This window comes from Ambystoma mexicanum, chromosome 6q, assembly GCF_040938575.1.
Source record: "Ambystoma mexicanum isolate Mex_15411 chromosome 6q, UKY_AmexF1_1, whole genome shotgun sequence".
NCBI classification, from domain to species: domain Eukaryota; kingdom Metazoa; phylum Chordata; class Amphibia; order Caudata; family Ambystomatidae; genus Ambystoma; species Ambystoma mexicanum.
Window position 1 is genome coordinate 545,589,104 of NC_090937.1, and position 22,727 is coordinate 545,611,830.

The following is a 22,727-nucleotide window of genomic DNA, read 5'->3' on the forward strand; positions in this document are numbered from 1 at the left end:
AAATGAGGGTGGACTCTGAGGGTGCAGGCACCTTTTTACACACAAGGTGGGAGATGGTGACGAAGGGGAAGGGTGATCCTGTGGCAAGGTGAAATTGAGCGTTGAAGGCTCCATGACCCAGGTGCAGTTGTTCAGTGGGTCATGGTCATTTGTGAGGGAGGGGGGGGTTGTTGTTGATAGTTGCCTTGCCCTGCAGTGTGATGGGAACCCTGACATTGTAATGGTGGTATCCTATGTACACGTTGTGTTCTGCTGATCAATGCCTGTTCATGTGTTGTGTTTACCTTTCAGGTGTGAGGGGATAGTTGTGGTTTGATATGCTGGGGTGTACACATGGTGAATGTTCGCATGTGATGTGTAGAGGACACTGATGGTCACTTGATTGCACATGCATATGGTGAGTGCATGTCCTTACTGACCCTCACACTTGCACTATGATGCACTACATGTACAACCACAATTGCATATCCACGTGTACACTCTGTTTGCCTTCTGGTGCCCACTGTGTCCCTGCAGCACATGTTCTGTGACCAATTATGGATCCTGTACATGCCTAATTTGCTTTTTGATGTGGTCTGTCGCTTAGGTGTGATGCTCGGGGTGTGCATCACACACAATGGCTGTTCACTGTGCTGTGCACTGAGCAGTGTGTTGCAGGAGTTGGACACAGCACAAAGAGGCTGCAGTGTTGATTTTGCAATGCACAATGTGCATTTAGACAGGCATTCATTGTTATGTTACGTCTACAACTTTCGTAATGCATTTGGAAATGACTTATTTTGGGTGGGAGGTTGTTGGTCAGTCATTTGATCTGATTCCATGTCAGGCATCATTGTCTGATGCCACTGTACATTTTTGACATGGCAATGTGTACCTTATTGGTACTGTGTTGGTGTATGGGTATTGCTTACCATGTAATGTTGTGGTTGGGGAGGGTTTGAGTGACATAACAGTGATGGCCATGGCCTGTTTTGCAGGTGTGTGTGATTCACACCTTGCATGTCAGGGTCATTCGCTTCTCAAAGCAACTAGCTGGGGGTAGAACAGCCTTCCTGCCTCACTGGAACTTGAGGAGAACCATCTCAGGAACTGCACTGGAACTGCAACTGGGCCACTCTCACCGACTCGGTCCCTGGCCCAGCCACTCTCCACTTGCACTGCCTTCTTGGCAACCCCTGCACTGCGGGACTGTCTCTCTATCCCTACAGCCCCCCTTTCCCAGCAATTGTCTGCACTTACCTTTGCAGTTGCCACCAGATGGCCTATTTATTTGTTTTTTAGTCTACTTACCCTGTATTGCACTCCCCCCTCCCCTTCCCCTTGCACTTTTCCCTTCCCCCTACCCCTGCACTTGCACAATCTAAATGACACCTGGCCTAGTAGTATCATTGTCTGTCTTCCCTTGTTCCCCCCTCCCTGCCTCATCGCACCTTGACATACTTGTGTATAGGCACGTTACAAATGCCATATCATACCATGTCATATGTGTGCCTTTTGGTCACACAGAATAGCTTGTGTTTAAGTAGCTAGGGATGCAGACAATGTGGCACTTCCATGGCAACTATCTCAGGGTGGTAGGGTTGTGACAGTTGACTGTCTCTTTGTCATCATCGATTGTCACCTGGTATGTGCCAGGCCTGTGTGCACTCCGCAGGGGTGGGAGTTTAGGTGAAAAATGTGGCCACAAGCTGGGTCCGGGCTTCCTTGCCACGTGCCCTGTCCCCTCCTATGGGCAGCGCCTGTGCCTGTGGTTGGGGATGTGGGGGCACCACCATGTCCACCGGTACGCCCTGCCGTGTTGCAACATTGTGCAGGACACATGCTGCCACAATGATCCTGCACACTACTGGGTGTGCATAGAGTAGCTGCCTGCCAGAGCGGTCAAGGGAGCGGAAACGTGACTTGAGCACTCCGAAAGTGCACTCCACTATGGCCCTGGTTGCAATATGGGCGGCGTTGTATCTTACCTGGGGTGGTGTGATGGGGTTCCAGATTGCCGTCATCATGTGGTTGCTCAGAGGGTAGGCACTGTCCCCTGGGGAGGTGTAAATGGTTGTGATTATTGGGGTTTGTGTATTTGTGTGTGTGTGTGTGACATGCATGCATGTGCAAGGGCATTTGTACTCACATAGGAGCCATGTGTCGCCATGCTGCCCAGCTACCAGGGCCCGGCTCAGGGCAGACATTCTGTATTTGAAACTGTCATGGGTGGAGCCAGGGTAGTTTGCATAGACAGAGGTGATGATTCCCTTTGCATCGCATACCACCTGTACATTGATGGAATGCCAGTGCTTGCGGTTTTGGTAGATGTGCTCAGTGGCCCTAGGTGGATGTAGGGCCACATGGGCGCAATCTATGGCACCAAGCACTTTGGGGAAGTGTGCCACACTAAAAAAGTCCAGGACAATGGCCTGCTTTCTGCGGGTGTTCTGGGCATGTACATGTGCCTGCGGACTGAGGGGTGCGCTGTCATGATTGCAAGTACCTGTTGTAGGCAGCGTGACTGCGTGGCCTGTGAGACCCCACCCACTATGGCAGTAGTCCGCTGAAATGACCCAGTGGCCAAAAAATGCAGGACATTGAGCCCCTTCTCCAAGGGGCTCAATGCTTGGGAGCAAAGGGTGGGGGATGTAAGGTCATCTTCCCACTCCCTGACCAGGTCTAGGATGATATGGGGTGGAAAACTATACCTGCCGTAGACCTGGTCGTCAGGCATCCCAAAAAGGCTTGTCCGTGGTGCGAAAATGCGTGCCCTGGCTATTCTCCTCCTCCTGCGGTGTCCCACGGCGGTGCATTCATCGTAGCTGTATATACGTGTTTGTTGTTTGCGCGCACTTTTATACTGTGCGCGGGGATGCTTCCGCCTGCCTACATGTGGCGGACGCATTGACCCCTGTGTGCGTCTTTTGCCGTGCGCGGGTTTCCCGTATTCAAATCCATGAATACGGGTTATTCGCGAGCATGTGGGCGTTCTGTGTAGTTCCCTGCAGTACTTCCCCAGTTACGCCTTCTTTTTCACTCGTTATTCCCCATTCTGCATGTTACGCCCACTGTTCCGCCCACTTTGGTTGTGTGCGCCGCGCTATGTGCACTTTTGCTGTGCGCATAGCGCACGCCGTGTGTGCCCGCGTGCGCCATGGCAGGATTTGGAACTCGGACAGCGGGAAACATGCATAGCGTCTTCCTTGAATCGCACGCGTGCGCTTGCGCTGGTTTTCTCACGCTTGCGCTACCTTGCGCCTGCTTGAGCTGGGATTTTCGGCACACGTTTGCTCCATGAATCGACCCCACTGTGTCAATATAAACAATCTGAAGAAAACTTGGCAGTGCTAAAATCACAGCTAAATAATGAAAAACTCACCATGTTTATAGAAGTCATGTCCACACGACACACATTCTTCATGGACCAGTGCATCATAGCAATATATTTGCAGTGGAGAAAGCAAGAAAGGCATTCATCCAGATCTTCTTGAATCTCCAAAAAGAAATCTGTAAGAAGCTGAACAATATTTTATGATAGAGCAGGCTCCGAATCACAGGACAAATGCACTCTCAGAATTTGCACTGCAAATAGGCCTGTAAATCTTTACTCACACATACTATCTAAATAGTTATCTCTTCAAAAATAAATTACAATGTTGCACAGCATATAATATGAATTAAACATTTCATGTATAATCTTCAGCAATAAAAACAAATACTTAATATAGCTGACACAAACCACACTGCAAATGAACCTTTAACTATGTAAATATTAACTGACACTTATGTTCAGACCAGCTGCAGACTCAGCATGTGCACTCTGAGTTCTGCAATCAGAATGGCAAAAGTCTACAAAATGGTGCCTATGATACTTTCCAAAATAAATGGCTCAAAAAGAGGACTATACTAAGCAAACTACTTCAATGACTGACACATTTTCACTGCAACCTATCACAAGCAAGTACACAATAGCAACATTAACACCAACCAATTGCAAACACCAAAACACATACAAAACCTTTTTTAACCATCTGTTTATGACCGGGGCTATTACATGAGGCAACCAACACCCTTGTGTTGCCATGGATTCACATACCTTTTTCACAAACTCAAAAAAGCACATTGACAAACTTTTAAATTTCAAATGAGACAAGGGTAGAGGTGAGGGCATGGAATCAGAAACATGGGTATTTATTTAAAACACAATTTACTTGATGTATAAGCACTTTACGAATGCACAATAAATACACAGATTTCTGTGGTGTAAACTCAAACAATCAATCACACTTGTGTGTCTTTGTCATAGCCGCAGCTATCGGAAAAAAGAGGACATAAAAAGGCTTTTCTGCTCTCGCAGGCCCCCCACATCTATGCCTGCTTCCCCCACTCCCCTGATGGCCTTCTGACCTCCCCTATCCTCTCTCATTTACCCATAACACTCATCATTTCAATGACACAATTTCAGTCAAAATTTCAGCTAACTGCAAGTAAAACCCAGAGTGTAGTTGATGCAATTCTCTGTACCAGCTTTCCACTTTTAAAATTAGTTGAACATACAAAATGCAAGATACTAAGAAACTAAACAGTGTTACAATAAATTGTCTGATATAAAATGTTGTTTACATTTCCAACACAATTACTAACATTAGATGTTAAAAGTGCTGTGTTACAGTTTTTGTTCTGCCTGCAGATAAAAAAACAAGAAACTTCTGTAAAGTGCAATGCCCGTCCAAACACATTGACATTTTTCAAAACAGTGTTGCTTCAATAACTAAAGCCTTTTAGAAGTTTCCCGGTAGTTAGTTCAAAGGAGGTTCCAGCAAACTCAATACAGATAGCCCCCATTCACCTGGGAAAGAAATCCTTGGTCAAAGCAGGCTCACTGGAACTCAGCAGAATGTTCTGGGACTGCAGAGACTGCCCAGCACAGCTCCTGCATGTGCTTTCCTGCTGCAGCATTGGTTTTATATATTGCTTTGAAAGGTAATGAATTCTTCACTCTAATGTGTCCTTGTGCTCTACTCATTTGCTCCTGCTGGTTCCTTCCTACTGCCCTGCATGGCTGCTATGAGTGTTGATGAGCCACAGCATTGGTATGGTACAGTCCTTGTGGAGAGAATGGCTACTCCCCTTTACAGGACCCCCTTGCTTTATTTCCTCAATTATTTATTCATTGTATTTGTTGGTAGCGCCCAGACCTGGAGGTGTCACGGTACTAGAAGCATGGTACAGAAGACAGATAGATGTTACAGAAGAGTTACAGTTGAATCATCAAATTATATTTTTAAAAAAACAGCAGCAGCAACAGCGCTCTCCTGATTGGCTCCTGCTGGTTCCTGCCTGCTGTTGAGGTAGTGATTTTTGCTTCTCGCAAGACCTTTTTATTAAATCAGAGTCCTGCAAGAAGAAGGCAGAGGGTACAGAAATATGGTTTCACTTTGCCCCTACTATTCTTTCCTCCCATTCTTCATGAAGTGGCCACTACCTATCACCCACCCTGCCACTGACTAATGCCTTGAGCCACTTGAAAACTTATATTGAGTGAATTATTAGTATACAATGGAGGTTGCCTGACTGTTCTTCACTTGACTATAATAAACAATTATAAAGGGCTTATTGTGTGTGTTGTGGTAATGGTAAAACCATGCACAATAAATACGTCCTATTTTCAATACAACATAATGCGTTATGTTTGCAAGGGATATTTACAGCATGGGGTACATAGTTTCTTTTTCAAACATTCCAACACCAGGGAAATACATACATCAGATGTTCTCTCCATTGTAGTTGTTATCTGAGTGATGGAGCAGAATGTTCAACCTTCTCTGAAATGTGTGATGAAGAAAGGAACCATATGCTGTGTGCTTCATTCTAGCTGTTCTTCCAGTAGTTTAATCTACTTATGGAACATTTGTCATGGTGATAAGCAGACATTTTACATTTTTCTCTACTGGATTTTGGGAGGAATATTCCCTTACCTTTATTGGTTTTTACTCAACAATTTTGAGGAACAAACTGCAGCCTGATGACTGATTATTATCTCTTCAGTTATGATACTTATTAAAAAATAACATATTGGAAAACATTGATGTGCTTTCACGTGCCCATATAATTAATGCAAAACAGACTTAGTTTGCTTTGTAAATTATGTTAAAGAGTGCCATTTTCAACAGAGCCACTTGGCCTTCAATTGAGGGGAAATCTTACATCCTCATTAGGCATGTGTAAGGCAGCACATTTTCAGCATATCTATGGATGTGCTTATCTACACTTATATATGATGTCGGAGTGAGTTGCTCAATTCATTTTCCTGACAAGTGCTTTTCATACTCCTGTGTCTATGAAAACCATTGTTATAAATGTCAGTGTAAACTATTATTTACATATACCTTTTATAAGTTGTACTGTGTTTACCTTTGTGAGAAAAGAACAATACATTTTGCAAAACGATTAAAAAAGACAATGCATTTTCACTGTAATCATCCTCATAAAGCAGCTCAATTATACCCTAGATACCTCAGCGCGGGCACTGGCCTGGCAGACCTCCTACTTCACTGACTGTGCCTCCCAGGTTATCCTGGGATCCGATTGCCCTCCCACAGCTTTCTCCACCTGTGGCATTCCCTGGGGCTCCAATCTCTCCCCCTGGCTCTTTAACATCTATCTTGCTCCGCTTGTACACCTAATTTCCACTTTCTCCCCTTACTTTCAGTGTTATGCAGATGACACACAACTCTACTTCAAACTTCCCTCTGATCCTCTCGTTATTTCCTTCATCATTAGCAAGTGCCTTTCTACCACCCAATCCTGGTGTGCCTCCAATGACCTCTGCCTCAATGCCAGCAAGACTGAGATCCTTCCCATTGGGACTTTTGCTCCCTCTTTCTTCCTTTCATGCTGGCCTCTCTCTATGGGCACTCCCCCTTCTCCTGCATCTGCATCCAGAAACCTTTGAGACATCTCTGACTTCTCTCTTTCCTTCCTCCCTCACATCCAGGACCTTGACAAGAAGGCCCACCTTCAAATACACCTCCTCAAAGGAATCCAGCCATTCTTCACTTTCCCCTAGAAGCTCAATGCCTCTACAACTCTGGCACTCTCTAGGCTGGACTACTGTAACAGCCTCTTCCTTAACCTGCCCTCTTACTCTCTATGTCTGCACCAGCTTATCCAGAATAGGTTTGCAAGATGTATCATTGGCCTCAAGCGCAAGGACCGCTTCTCTCCAGCCCTAAAATCTCTCCATTGGCTCCCGTTTGCTGCAAGGATCAAATTCAAATCCTTCTGCATCATCCACAAGGCTGTCTGGAGCCGGGGCCTCACTGTCTTCAACTGGCTTTCACCAAAAATTCTCCATCCAGATCTTTACGCTACACCAACTCTCTGGATGTCAAGCACTTCTCAAAACAGCAAGCTAGTGGCCGATCGATTTCCTTTGCTAGCTCCCTCCTCTGGAACAGCCTCCCTCATTCACTCCATCTTGGGCCAGATCTCCTCAAATTCTGGAAACTCCTCAAGATTTTGCTTTTCACCTCCTCCTTCTCCCTCCCTTGCTGAACACCACAGTCACTGAGGTTGGTGAGCAAGGCACTCATGTATCCTTCTGTGTCCTGCCCCCTCACCCAATCGCCTCCAGGATCTGCCCACTCCCAGCACCTTCCTCTGGGTGCCCGCTGGCCTGTGCTGTCTCACAGGACTGCACTTATTATTGGCAGCGGACCACTCTCATCAAGTGATCTCTGCCAGGCACTTACAACTGCCTGCAACTTACCTCATAACACTTCCTCAGTAGAACACCTAGCACTTACCCTCTTTCCCTCATCCCTTCTCCCTCTCTGCACTTGCATGTCCTGAATGCTCACAAGGCCTAGTAGGACCGCCTCTTTCCTTCTCTTCATTGCTATATTTGCCTTTCGTCCCATTGTTCCCTGCCTGCTGCCCTGTTGGCACTTTGAAACACAATTTACTTTATGTATAAGTGTCTTACAAATGCACAATAAATACATAAATACATGCAATCTTGCTTGTGCCACATGTTGGTGTGGTTACAGTGAGAGTTAAAGAGTTAATGTTAATGAGAATATATTCCACTGAGGTTTGTCCATTGATAAGGCAATAAGAGGAAAGCTCAAGTGGTCTATGATGTCATTTGTAACCGTGAAGTGAACTGAACTTGTCATTGAAATTTGTTCATCTTCAATTTTGTATTGTCTATGGCCCTCTCCCATTCCTGCACTGTCCACGTGGGGTGGATAAGGGTGGTGTAATGGACAGACAACAATCCTAGGTCAAAACAAAACTTGGGGCCTCCCTGTGTTGTCATTCTCCTTCCTGCTCCACTCCATCAGAGAGCTGGGGAGGTAGATAAATACAGAATTATAGATAGGTAGCTTTCCAATATGGGGATATATCACTCTGAGTCTGAGTGACACCTGAAATACAACGTAAACCAATCTTGATGTTTTTGGGAAGCCAAGGTGAAATCCACCCTGTAGTTGGCAGCTACCCATTTTTAAGTTTCTGTTGTGTAGATACCTCTTTCCCCTGTTTACCAATGTTTGTGCATCCCTTTATATCCCGAAATTGCAGGGGATGTAGAGTGGAGGCACTTACAACATAAAAAAAGCCAACGGCTTCATTACACATTTTGCAGTGTATGGAAAATGGCGGTAAATAAGCAGTATATGCATCACTAACTATTTCAGCACAACCAAATTCTGAATTTGGGGGCAAATTGTAGAAAACACCTTCGGCAATGGAGCATTTACCACAGGTGGAATTACTGGCAGCGGTAAATCCTTTGAATCCCAGACGGAATCCACTGGACTCGAGGAATGGGCCCAAGACTGCCATTCTGTCACCCACAATCAGGTTGATTTATTAAGATAGTGAGTGGCATTTAGAATAATCTTTATGATTTCCTGTCGAAGCAGTATATATCTCAAAATCACTGTGCTCATCACTCAGGCTCTGAAGGCACGCAGATATTGACATTGAAAGGGTTCCATTAAAAGTAAGCAAGAAGAAATGCAGGCAATTCACTTCTCTGTTTTCCTGAAAGTTCCAGTATGTTTTCATCTATGTACTTTATTGCCGAGGCTCCCTGAAAGTAGTATTCATAGCCTCCTGTTAATAGTCACCCTGGGCATACATTAACATCAGGCACTGTTCCGAGTGTGGCATAACAGCGTTGGGTTGAGGTGAACCCTTTGACATTTTGCAAGGTCCCAAATTAATGATAGCCTATTTCTAGTGTATAACAATGAAGAGAAAACAACCCTTTGAAATCAAAATGAGAAAAACACAGTTTCTTTTTACTCTGACCCCGAACGTGGAGAGCATTTTAGACGGAGGCTTGTGTTTGAATATGTTAAGGGCACCTGCACTGAAAATAAATTGGCTAAGCCTGAGCAGTCAGAAATTGAATTTTCTCGGTTATCTCAAAAAGTGAGAAGTGTCACAGTTTTTCATTATGTAGCAACATGACTCTGGATGCCAAATCTTTCGATCTCAAAGAGGCACTGGGAAGATATATATTGCTTTGTACTCAACGCGCAACTTTTCTGTGGGGATGCGCATGCTTAAATGTTAAGCTGTAGAAAGCACCTGCGTAATTTAAAACAAGACCCCAGCACGCAAACATATCTGTGAGAAAAATGTCTGTCTCTCTGCCAGGTGAGAAAAGGAATAGATTCAGCACTTCGACGCCCCCATATATTTTGGTGAAATCCAATCTTGTCTCTCAAAAAACACAGAAGCGAACAACTGGGACCTGTGAAGCTTTGCTATGACCGAGCGAAGGGTGGACATCAAAGTGTCCAGTGTGCAACCCATGTATGCATTGACTGGGCAATCATTGACATATTTCACACAGAGTTCAATGAATTGATCAGTACATCTGATGGTGCAGTTCTCTACATCTTCTAACAAGGTTAATCGTTGCTCATGTTCATTTAAGAGACTCTGGAATGTTTGTTATTCTGTTCCATCAAGTGACAGAGAATTTTGTTGTGCGGTGCCTGGAAACCTATAGTCCTTGCAACCACTTCTGCTGTTTACACAACTCTCAGCAGTGGAAAAAAAACAACAGCCTGACATCCAAAGTGTAAAACAAAAAGGCCTGAAGTTGACAGGATGGTGACAGCATTGTAGCAGTTACAGCCTGACCAATGTTTTGCTCCTTTCACCCATCTAACGGCCACTAGAACCTAACAGAACCCTGACAACTGACCCAGCAGCCAGTTTGGATTTCAAAGTCCTCCTTCTGCATATAGTCAAAGTCCCTCAACGACTGACAACCTGCCCGTGCCCATGCCCACTCTTGAAAATCCTACATGCACTTACCTCATGCAGAGCTTCAGCGCCTCTCCTTAATGGGCGACTGATGAGCCTGCTAGGGACAGGATCTGCCGTTGCAGACTTAAGAATAGAGAAGGATAGAGGTGCCCAGAGATGGACCTGATCCAGTGGTGTTGCTCTGTGTTTATCAGGGTTGGTGCCAATTGTCTCGATTGATGAGACAGGGCAAACATATAGCTCCTAGCACAGCACCGTATATCACCAGGCTCTTCAAAGAAGAATTATGTTGATCATATGTGGCTCTTTCAGGGGATTTAACTGGTTAGGGAATTTGATCTTTTTCAATCCTGGTCTAAAAGACACTGAATTGTTCTCTGCATCACTTTCCGCCCCCTTCTTATTCAGCACTCATGGGTTTTTTTCAGATACCATAATTCACCCTGATTGAATTGCCCAAAAAGATGCGCTTTACTGTTGCTATGGCATAGCTGCCAGTAAGTCACTGCATGTAAGAAAGGGATACTTCTGTCTCAGAGGACGCGGCCATTCTGAATGTCCCTGTGTACCTCTATGAGATTCTGGAATTGATGATGTCCTATTCTGCCTGATGGTACTCCGCATTGCTTCCTCATGCAAGAGTCCAAATTGTGGTGAGTCTGCTCTGAGCAACTTTACACTCAAATTGATGAGTCTCCACCAGGTTCTGCTAGATTTCCAAACTTGATTCTTTGTTTGATACTTTGAATATAGATGCCAATTCCCATGTAAACATGGCACTGGTAATAGAGAGAATGCAAAATGTTTTGAAATAGCTGACGTGCATAAACACCCCTATTCTTTCTGCACAAAACCTTTGTATCTCTTGCAAACAAAGAATACAATTGAATCACTCATTTCTCTCATATTAGGTCCTGCTAATGTTTACTCACCATAGGTTCTTGTCACCTTTCCAGTCGTCTTAAGGTGGGTCCAAGAAAGACTAATGCTGAAAATATTATCATCCTATTGATATGATCTACTTGTTGAGGGACAGTTGAGCCCTTTGGTTAATCCTGAAGATGTTTACAAGCAATCTATGATTTTTCAAAGACTTTAAGTACAATGTCAAATACATTTCATGACAATACCTCAGCAAACCGCAATACATGGCATCAAGGAGGCATTTATTCCATCATGTTTGTTCTAGGGATCCATGGCCTGAAATGCACATATTGTATTGAACATCATGTTCTGCCTTGAAAGCCATAATTTATTTTTAAAAGTATTTTACTCTCTAAAATCAATACTGCATTTTGCCGTAGCCGAAAAAGTGCAATGTGAATCGTCCCTGACTCACTGTTTAAACAGTATAACCATTTTGATCGTGTCATAGTTGTGGACAAAATCAGCGAACTGTATCACACGAATTGGATTTTACGGAATACAGTTTTTAATGTATAGGATGAATGTTATGGTACTGTTGATTGATGATGTAAAGATGTATATGGTTAATATTGTATGATTGCAAGTTGTAAAAGTTTAAATGAACTAAATACAACTATAAATAAATAAATACATTTAAACAAATAAGATATTATAAGGCATTCTATGAGGAGAAATATCTAACTCAAACCGCTCACCCAAATCTTTTATCACTAAAATACAGATGATACTATCGTGTACAGTATGTGTCTCAGTTTCATAAAAACATTGGAGGCCAGGTTAATTTATGAACTTTCATATACAACATACTAATAAGTTCTAAGAGAAGAGAACACATATGTATTCGATTTGGTGGTGCTGTTAGAATACCAGTCAATCAAGTGATGTCCTAAAGGATTAGAAGATAGATATTTTAAGAGGTAATCCCTTGGAATCAATAGAAATTAGTAATTGTATATCAAATGATGATGGCTTGTTGGGGGTATGATCCCTGTGAATCCCAGGAAGGTAGAGCACTTGCTAAGCAGATGTAATGTTTCTGAGGTAGGTGATATTTAAAATGTGATGGCAGTGAAAATATGATATTATGGCACATTGAATGTATACATTCTGTAAACTCTCATTTTCAGCTACACACATGTCCTTTTCTTACGCAAGTCTGGCCATTCATTGTTGCAATAGTTAGTATCACCCAGGGGAAAGATGAGCTCACTGCACTATGTGAGACCGGAGCAGGCCCCAGCCTAAGAACCCATCTATCTCCACTGACCTGCCTCTGCCCCCTTGACCCTCACCTCGCCAAGCCTTCATCCACTAAGCCTGTTCCCCTCTGCTGTTTGATCCAGATACACATCTGACCCCTTCCAGTGACCAGATGAGGACACCCAACATAGCCCTAATGCGGACACCAATATATTCTCCTTAAACCTGACACATGTCTATTCATATCATGAGGCATCGGGTAGATCAAAACCCTGAAGATGGACACCTGGGTCGGGACACCAGCTGTATGGGTGCCTGGGTGCAGGGGGTTGAAATGCATATATAACTTGTCAGTGAACTCTGAGAAACACCCCCATTCATGTCAAACTTTCATGCTTGTCATTTGTCTCATACCCTTAGATCCTGTTATTGTAGTTTAGACAGTGTGGGAATGTATCACTTTGCTAACACATCCTTGATCCCATGTAGATGAGCCCAGCTGACCCACGTGCTGCTGTAGTGACACCCAAGCAACCGTCAATCTAACATGGTCATCACCTACAGATACATAATGTACTAGCGTGTCTCACCAATTGTATTGTGGAACTGTGTATTTATAGCGTGGCATCACTGGTGATGTGATTTCATCTTATAATGTGCTGCCCGTGTAATGTTTGGCATAGCGCTCTCCGGGCAGCTGAGTTCTCTGAGTGCACAACTTATCTTATATAAACTTTGTTCCATTTCCTGGTCTCATTCCCTAGTGGGGTGTGTCTATTATTTGTTTTATTGGATATTGTGTCAGGGAATCGGCGTCTTCACTTGGTGATCATCTGACGTGATATTCCTCGATGTCCTCGTACTGCAGTGAGATCCAGGGCTTTCCAGGAAGGGCCGCCCCCCACCTACGGCTGACCAGTCCCAAAACAAAATGCGTATGCAGCCAAGAAGGTTTTTTGGGTCCCGGCTTTGCGAATACCCAACTGCTCACTGGAGCCGGGCAGGGCCACAATGGGTAGGCCCACACTTGTGAATAGACTGTGAATGGAGGCTCTTGGAATTACACAGGCACGCGAGTATTAATTGCAAGAGGAAGTAAAAGAGGGAAAAGGGGGAAGCAGATTAATTAAAGGGAACAAGCCAGGGTTGGATTGTATCCGACTAATTAGAGTGATTGTTGAAAACAAAGCACTTTTCTTTTTCATGGCCATTAGGTTTTTATAGGAGAGTAAGGTGCGAAAATAAGAGGAGATATGGGAGCCTACCTCCAAAAGAGGGTAGAAGTTGGCACCGCAAAACACTGTCCCGAACAGTGCTGGAAATAAGTGAGGACAAGAAAGAAAGCCAGAGCCTCATATATTTAGTAGGCTTGAGAAATAGTTATAGCAATTATCTTTAATGTTTTCTACTTTTGTGGAGGTAGGCCCAGGAGGGGCAGAGGTGATGTGAGTGCTGAGTGTGGAAGGAAGGAAAGTAGGTTAAATGAAAAGGGGGTTAAGTGCATATGGGAATATGTAAAGGTTTTATGTTTTAAGTTTGGTGTTGTTAGTATATTTGTTGGTTTGTTCTGTTGACAAGTTCAATGATTTATGTTTCATGTGTCTGTCATGACAATGCATAAGTAATGTTTTGCGGTAAATCATTGAAAACTGTGATTGATAAACTAAAGGTTGAAGTTCGAAGATAAAGAGGAGGTATGGCAGGAAGAAAAGGTCCTTTTGACAAATATGGGTTTAGATATGCAACTCTCACATATCTGCAAACACCTCCCTTTGTACAGTGACCGAATAAAAAAATGACATGGGCAGTGGTTAACGGAAATAAAAGGGGAAGGTTCACCTCATGTCTGGCCGGAAGAAGGGTCTTTTGATAAAGTGATATTGGACAATGTAGCAACTTACTTAATGGCAAAATACAAGGGGAAACAGCTCCAAAACAGACGAGAGTTGCTAGATTTGTAGAGGATCTTTGAGGAAACACCCCCTACAAATAAACAAGAAAAAGAAGCAGAGCCTACCGCAGTGCCAAATGACGAAGGCGGAGGAAAAGGGAAAGATAGTGAGGAACCAAAGAAAATATACCCGTTGCTCACAAGACCCGCAAATGGATATGCTGACCCAGTATACGTGCCAGGGGTAGTGCACTGTAGGGTATTTTGTGGAGATTTGGGGCCTGACGGTATTTTATTACCGCCGAAAAATAACTTAGCAATAATCACTCTTTGTATTCAGATTTGGCCATGTGCAACAATAATACAATGGACATGCATTATTTCAGCACCCAGACCTGCATATTTGGTATACGTGGTTGGTGGTATTTTGGTGAGCATAATTCCCTTGTTTTATTTGTGGCCCCAATGTCCAGAATCCCTTATCTTTGCTTAGATTTTTCGTGTGATCACTAGAGAGACCTCAGACCTGCATTCTAGGAATACCACATTTCCAGTGATAGTGTTGGTGTGCCACCATGGGCGAACTCACTGACTTATTTACGACAGAGAGCTATATGTGGTAGTCTTGTGGTAATTTCCACTACCTTATATACGGTAGGGAGCTATGTTCAGAGAGTCTCTCTTCCCGTTGGCTCATGTACCTCCAACAAGCTATGCTACAGTCACTCACAATTATTCATACTGATTCTGACATGCACACATCTGTCTTAAAATGACCATTGCACTGTTCAAAAATCTCCCCACATCATCGGCATTGTAATGGTAAATAGAAAATAAAACACCCGTCTGTTTTCAAATATTTTCTGTATTATAAAAGCTGCATTTAGACACGATCTCATTCTTTACAGAAATAAATAAAATGGTACAGTCAAAGCATTGTCTATGACACACTGCAAAGAGCGTGGCGGAGAACAGAACTCAAATTGCAACATTGGTATTTGATTAAGACACGCACAGGAATCCTACACTGACTGCATATTACCGTACACACTCAGCTCCCACACTTCTCATTACCTTATCTTTTTAGTTGTTCTCTTTGTGAATGTGGCTCTCTTGGATTAACTCCAGCAAAAAGGAACGCTTGCCTTCTCAAGCCGGGGTCATTGCCTGGAATTCTCAGCTTTTTCAGATAGGAATGCCTCAGCCAGTGGAAAGGTTTTTCTTTCAGCTCTCCCCAATCTCGACTGCAGCAGGACACAGGAATCTGCATTCAGTCAGGACCCCACTGCCAGGTCTTCTCTCCAGTAGTGCAGAAAGATGTCTGCCTGTCTTTTTTCCCTGATACTGCCCACTAAAACTTTCCTCTCAGCCCTCTGTATGACGTGTCCCAATGAAATCCATCATCTCTCATCCTCCTACTCTTCAACAATAGCTTCGCTTATACATTTGCAATTGTTGCAAATCTGACTTCCTTCTCCTGCAGTTACTGTGCACAAAAACACGGAGAATCAGGCAGAGAAGAGAAGAGAAAAAAATCTGCACACACATTTAAATGGTTTTCAGAGTATGCCTAATTCTGCAGTGGAGAACACATTTTATTAGTGGGTTATATTAAATAAGGTTTTATTAGTCAGGTTAATGGTTAATAGGTTAGCTGTTAATTTTCAAATGTGTCTCTCGCACCATAGGCATTTCAGGTGAAAAATAGTGTGCATTTTTAAATGAACACGTGTGCTTTTAACTGTAAAAATAGATTTGCATCTTATATGTTAAAATCGTTTTTGACTGAATAGCCTGTCTTTCCTTGTTAATCTGCTAACCCATATAGCAATGCACCGCACCCTTGTGGTGGTGGTGCTGCAAAAAAAATTTTGCTACTTGTGCAGTAGCGCTGTACTCTGTGCTGTTTGCTAAATATCCTTACATATACCCTCCTTTTGTTTTTAGAACTTGGCTATAATCCAAGCCAATTCCTAAAAACAACTTGTTCTTTCTTTTTCTTTTAAAATGCATGTGTATTGGGATATCTTTCTCTTCCTGACGTAGTCAGTAAAATCAGTAACATTTTCATTTTTACTGATAGCACAATCAACCATCCACCCATGATTAGCACCAGGATAGCCAAACCCACTATTGAGCGTTCCCCCCAGGTTCCCCAATTAAATCTTTCCACTTCTATTATGCCCAGATTACTAATTGTAATATTGTTTTTTCGCAAATTCATTTTCATAACATGTCTTTCTTTGTGATTCAATAAATATTCCACATCTGGATCTATTGGAAAAGTATCCCTTTGAAAAAAATCGATATTTTCCACTTGGCTTTCCCAAACATCATTTGTTACATGAAACAATGTTAATCCCCCAATTGACACAATTGCATCCTTTGGAACCTGTAAATAAAAAACATTATATTTTACCTGTTTAACCACGTATGTTCCATGGTTTAAATGTACTACCGTCATGTTCTTTAAACAGGTGCTGACCAACCATTTACCTCTGACCATCTTAGCCTGTGCCATTTCTTCACTCCCCATATTACTAATAATCACTTCACATCCCTCTGATATATTTGGGTCAGATTTCAATCCACAAATAGCATCTGTGGCATCAGGAACAAACGGTTTACCTGGACACATATAATTTTGTTCTTTAAATGTTACACATGTTTCCAGGTTTGGTATTAAATAAACTTCAGGTTCCCATGACTGAAATGCCACCACTTTTGGAGTCTTAATCTTAATGAATTTGTCCTCTTGCCAAAATCCCACGTTGTGTACCCACTTCGTTTGGTAAATAAGTTCAGGGGCTACAAATGGGATGCATAGCAAAAATCCGATCTCTAGTCTTTCCAAGTCCACATATAACGGCATTGCATTCCCCATTTCGAATGCAATTTTTACCTGTATAAGGTCAATTTCCCTCCTGGTCAATCTTTCTATCATTTGACGAATGATATCCTGCGAAACAAAATGCAAGGGAATATGTCCTTGAATCAATTGTGAAACTGCAGTTTGAACTTCTCTCATATAATTCGTTAATAGTCTATCAACAGGACTCATTATGTTCAATATTTCATTTAAAGTTCTGTCATGCTTAAGTATTACTTTAGTCGCCCGTTGCATCACATCCGCTTGTTCATTTAGAATGATTGCAGTTTCATTTATGAATCTTACTTGTTCATCCAGTCCCCCTCTAATTCCATCTAATGTCTTTTGTATTATTTCTAGGTCAATACTCAGTTGTTGTGCTTTAGTACTCAGTGTTCCTACCGAAATAGAATTGGCTGTTGATATTGTGGTACCTATTATTGCTCCAATTATAGACATTACCATTGATATCGCGAGCATCACCGCACCTCTCTTTCCTCTCTTCTTCTTAATGTCTGCTGAATTCACAAATGTTTTTTCCAATTGCATTAATATATCTCTTATTGACTGCTTAGCGTCCTCTTTTCTTATTTCCAGCCACTCTTTAGTCTGTTCAATCTTAATTCCGGTATTGTTCAAGTGTTTTTCAATCAAAATCTCAGGATTTAACGGTATGTATATATTTTGGAAAATCATCCTTCTATCACTCATGATGAATCCTGGTGCCTCTTCCACCGCGATACCAGATGCTGGTCCAGGTTCAATGACAACCTGTGCTTCTGAATTCTTGAAGATCCCTCCAAATATCATCATCATTAAACATGTCATCGGTATCATCTTCAATGCTGATCGCTTTGTAGCCTTGGTCTTCACCCCTCTTTGGGGCTTTCCCGGAATCCGTCCTCGCGGGCTCCAGGACTCCATCGTCTCCCGTGGCCTCTGGTCCCAGAACCTCCGACCAAATAATGTTAATTTTCTAAATCAAAATAGAAAATAAACAAATTAAGTACATAGCACAATACTAATTTCCACCTTTTGCCAAAAATAAAACATGCTTGGTAAAAATATTTCGTTTATATTTTTTTTCCTGTTTTTTTTTTTTGAAATCAAATACAAGTTAAAAGAAAACAAGCATATATAAAACAGCATTCAATATTTAATACACTTTCTCTCTGCACACCAACCACGAGCTTCCGTTATATGTGCATTTATTTATTTATTTATTTATTTATTTATTTATTTATTTATATTATATATTTTTACATATATTACAGTGTTTATGTGCCATCATAACAATCAACTTTTTTTAACTTCTTTGTCACTGCCTCCTGATTACACCCATTTATTTTCTCAAGGGACTCTATCCGTTTCCACATGCTCAAGCTGCCTGATCTCATGTCTGGGATGGCATGGTTTGATTTGATTTACATGGACAAACTGCTCTATTGCTGTTTCACCTTCATTTTTCAAAATTTTATACACTACAGGAGAGACTTTATCTATAATTCGAAATGGCCCCTGCCAGGCTGCTAGAAATTTAGAATTTTTCTGTTTACTTTTTCCAAAATGAAACTTGTACACCTGATCCCCTACACTGTATTCCTTTACTGATGTCTTTTTATCATAATATGACTTTGCACTGTCAGCAGCTCTTTCCAGATTTCTCTGCACAAAAGCAAATGCATGTTGCAAATGCCTCCTCAGTTCATCAATATATTCATGAACTGTGGATGCACTCACTAGAGTTTGCTCATGTGTTCTGTATAGTAGGTGTTGTGGTAACACCATTTTCCTACCTGTTAAGACCTCATGGGGGCTAACACCTGTTGCTTTGGCAGGAGTCGACCTGATTGCCATCAAAACCAATGGTAAACGCAAATCCCAGCTGGAACCTGCTTCTGCCACAAATTTCTTTAAAATATCCACAACAGACCTATTGCTTCTTTCAACTGTACCTGAAGACGCCGCCCGATATGCGATATGTAGTTTCCTTTTCACACCTAGTATTTGCCATACCTTGCTCATTAGAGTACTTGTGAAATAACTTCCTCTGTCTGACTCAATTCTTTGCGGCAACCCAAACCTTGAGAACACATGGTTCACCAGCAATGTGGCTGCTGTTTGCGCACTACAATCTGGTGCAGGAATGCACTCAATCCACTTTGACATCAAACATACCACACTCAAAATATAACGGTGTCCCCTGCTCGACCTTTTTAAAGGACCTACATAGTCTATTTGCAAATCTGACCATGGGAGAGTTAGGCCTCTTTTCATCAATGGTGCTCTATGCATTGGTGAAGCAGGTTTAAATTGGGCGCATACTAGACATCCTCTAGTATATAATTCCACATCTTGGGACATATGAGGCCAGTAAGCATAATCTTTTAGTATTTCTAATGTTTTTTGTGAACCTCTATGGCCTGCAGTTATGGCATCATGTGCATGGTGTAGCATTAGTCCTCTGAATGAAAGGGGTACTACCCACTGTATTTGCCCTGTTATGGACTCTCTAATCATGAGCCCATCCTGTAATCTAATTCGTGTTTTGTTCTTTAATAACACCCTCAACTCTTCTTTTCCCATACAATCTTTTTCTGTTACAGGATTTTGTTCAGGATCTATCAAATGATTATAATAGATTCCCAAAATTTGATCATTCTTTTGTGCCTCAATCAAATCTTGGTCTGGCGTGTCATGACTCCACTGCACCACCGGTTGATCTACCTCCTTTGGTGCTTTAGAACGTGTGACTGCATCAATTTGTATTTCACCCATTAAATAATCAATAGGTAGCAATTCTCCCATCACAGCCCCAATCTTAGCCAGATGGTCGGCCTTATCATTTCCCTCCTTATCCTCTCCTGGTGTTTTTAAATGCCCACGAATTTTTCTCCAGTATATTGTTAAATTATTTTCTGACACCAATTTGTCTATGGCTTGTATCATTTTTCCATGTTTAAGTGGCTTTTTGTTGTATGTAACCATGCCTCTTGCTTTCCAACCAGGCAAATACTCCACAAAGCTATTCCGTGCATAGTCAGAATCAGTCACCAGGACAATTTCACTGAACTTTTTATCAACTGCAGTAGCAATTGCTTTATAGATGGCTGCCAATTCCGCCACCTGACTGCTCCTATCTCCAATCCTCATCCCTATACTAGGAACGCCTTCACATTTCAACCAGACATTTCCTATTCCTGCCACTAATTGTTTATTGTTGTCATTTTCAATGTGAAAAGCACAACCGTCCACATATACAGTTGGCAAATCCTTGCATGTTTTTTCATCAAAAGCTTTGTGTGGTGATTGTTCAAATTCCTGTAAACTAGCTTCCACATCCATTTCATTTGTTATTTGTTCAGCTGCACAGTCATGTAAGTCAGCTAACCCTTGAGCAATTGGGCTCTTTTTATTTTGTCCATATCTTACTTCTACAGGAAAACCTTGTAATGCCAGCGTCCATGAAGTGATTCTGGATTGCGCTAGATTGCCTGATCTAATTCTTTTACTCTCTAAAAATTGCAAAGGTTGATGATTTGTTTCAATAATCACCTTTTCTCCCTGAACAATGGGGCGAAAATGTTGTAGCGCCCACACAGTGGTTAATAGGGCCTTTTCACATTCATTAAATTTCATTTCAACTTGGGAAAATGCCTTACTTGCATATGCAATGGTTTTGTGATTCAAATCGTGTTTTTGTGATAACACTGCTGACATACAATGTTCAGAAAAGCCTATTTCTATAAAGAAATCCCTGTCCTTTATGGGGTATGCTAAACATGGTGCCTTTACAAGACATTCCTTCAATCTAGCCACTGCATCAGACTGCTCTCTTTCCCATCTCCAGGGAGTATTTAGTTTAAGCAGTTTAGTCAATGGTTGAGTGATTTCTGCATAATTCTCAATGAACTTTCTGTTATAGCCTGTCATCCCTAATAAACTTTTTACTCCTTTCACATTTTTAGGATCTTTTAATCTTTGTATGGCCTCTATTTTCTTCCTTTGTGGATTTAGCCCATGTTCAGTCACTTCATGCCCTAGAAAGTTCACTTTTTTCTTGCACCATTGTGCTTTTTGCAAAGATACTTTGGCGCCTGCTTTCTGCAATTGGCCAAGTATATGTCTTATTTCATCAAAATGGCTTTTAAGGCTTTCATTTTTTATCAGGACATCATCCACATAAACTATTGTTCCTCTTTCCGCTGCATCCGGCATGGCCTTTCTCAAAAATATGCCAAATTCACTCCCACTATTGATGTACCCGAACGGAGCTCTAAGCCAGGCATATTGAGTCCTGTCAAATGTAAAGGAAAATAAGTGTTGTATCTCCTCTGCCAATGGCACACACCAATATCCAGAGGTGAGATCTAATGTGGTAAATACCTTTGAACCATGTATCTGAGCTAGGCCCTGATCAATGAATGGTAGTGGCCATCTAGATACTGGTACTCTTTTATTTAACTCTCTTAAGTCTGCACACAGCCGCCATTGACCATTTGGCTTTAACACACCTAAAATAGGCGTATTGGATGTGCTATGAATGGGCCTGATTATTCCCCGTGATTCCAAATTTTTAATAATCTCTGCCAATGATTCTAAACATGCCAGCGGTAGTCTATACTGGCGTACAAACAATGGATTTCTGCTACAACCTTCTGGTAGTGTGGCCACATGTAAATCAGTTAAACCACAATCATAAGCATCTTTTGCAAATACATCCTTAAACTCCATAAATATTTCCCTCAGGTCGTCTCGATCCTCATCGCTGTCACATGCATCCGCTAAGGAGATCTGCTCTTCTACCATTCTGGAAAATTCTGGAAACTCTTCTGGTAAAGGAATCTCAGCCCTTTCCTCTAACTGTGTGGCTGTGTCTTTTTGTAGAGCTGCCACTTTTAAATATTTTGGCATATCAGCTTCCACTTCAATGGGCTGATTTCCTGTTTCATTTTCATTTAAATTAAATATTATGCAATCCTCTTGATGGCAGCACACTGTCTCATTTGAATCATAAGGATACACAGAATGAATTTTAAATATTCCTTTGGGCTGAGAGTCCAGGTGTTCTGGCAACTCGCCCTTGGCATCTACATATTTTTCAGGAATATTCCCAATCACCATGTTATTTAAATCTGCTGTATAATGTGATTTTTGTATGGCCATTCCTAATGGGGAGTTTTCCTCTAAATGAATATCCTGACAACCTTTATTATTTACCATGATTTTTACAGATCCCTCACCAATGTCTACCAATGGAATGTATTCATAATCCAGGCCTTGCTGTTTTATGGATTCATTCAGGCATACAAATGCATCAGAGCCTTTCATCTGCTGTCCATTTTTGCATTTCAGTGTTATTGCAAACTGTTTTGTAAATGCAGGAACAATAGTATTTTTCCTCATTTGTAATTCGACTGCATAAGGAACTAGTTGTGCACAATGATAAGCCCTTCTTTTGTCTTCAAATTCAGGTGCCGGACCACCTAGGCGTGACCATATTTTTTGATTAAGGAAATCTAACACCATACACATTCTGTGCATGATGTCATTGCCCATGTA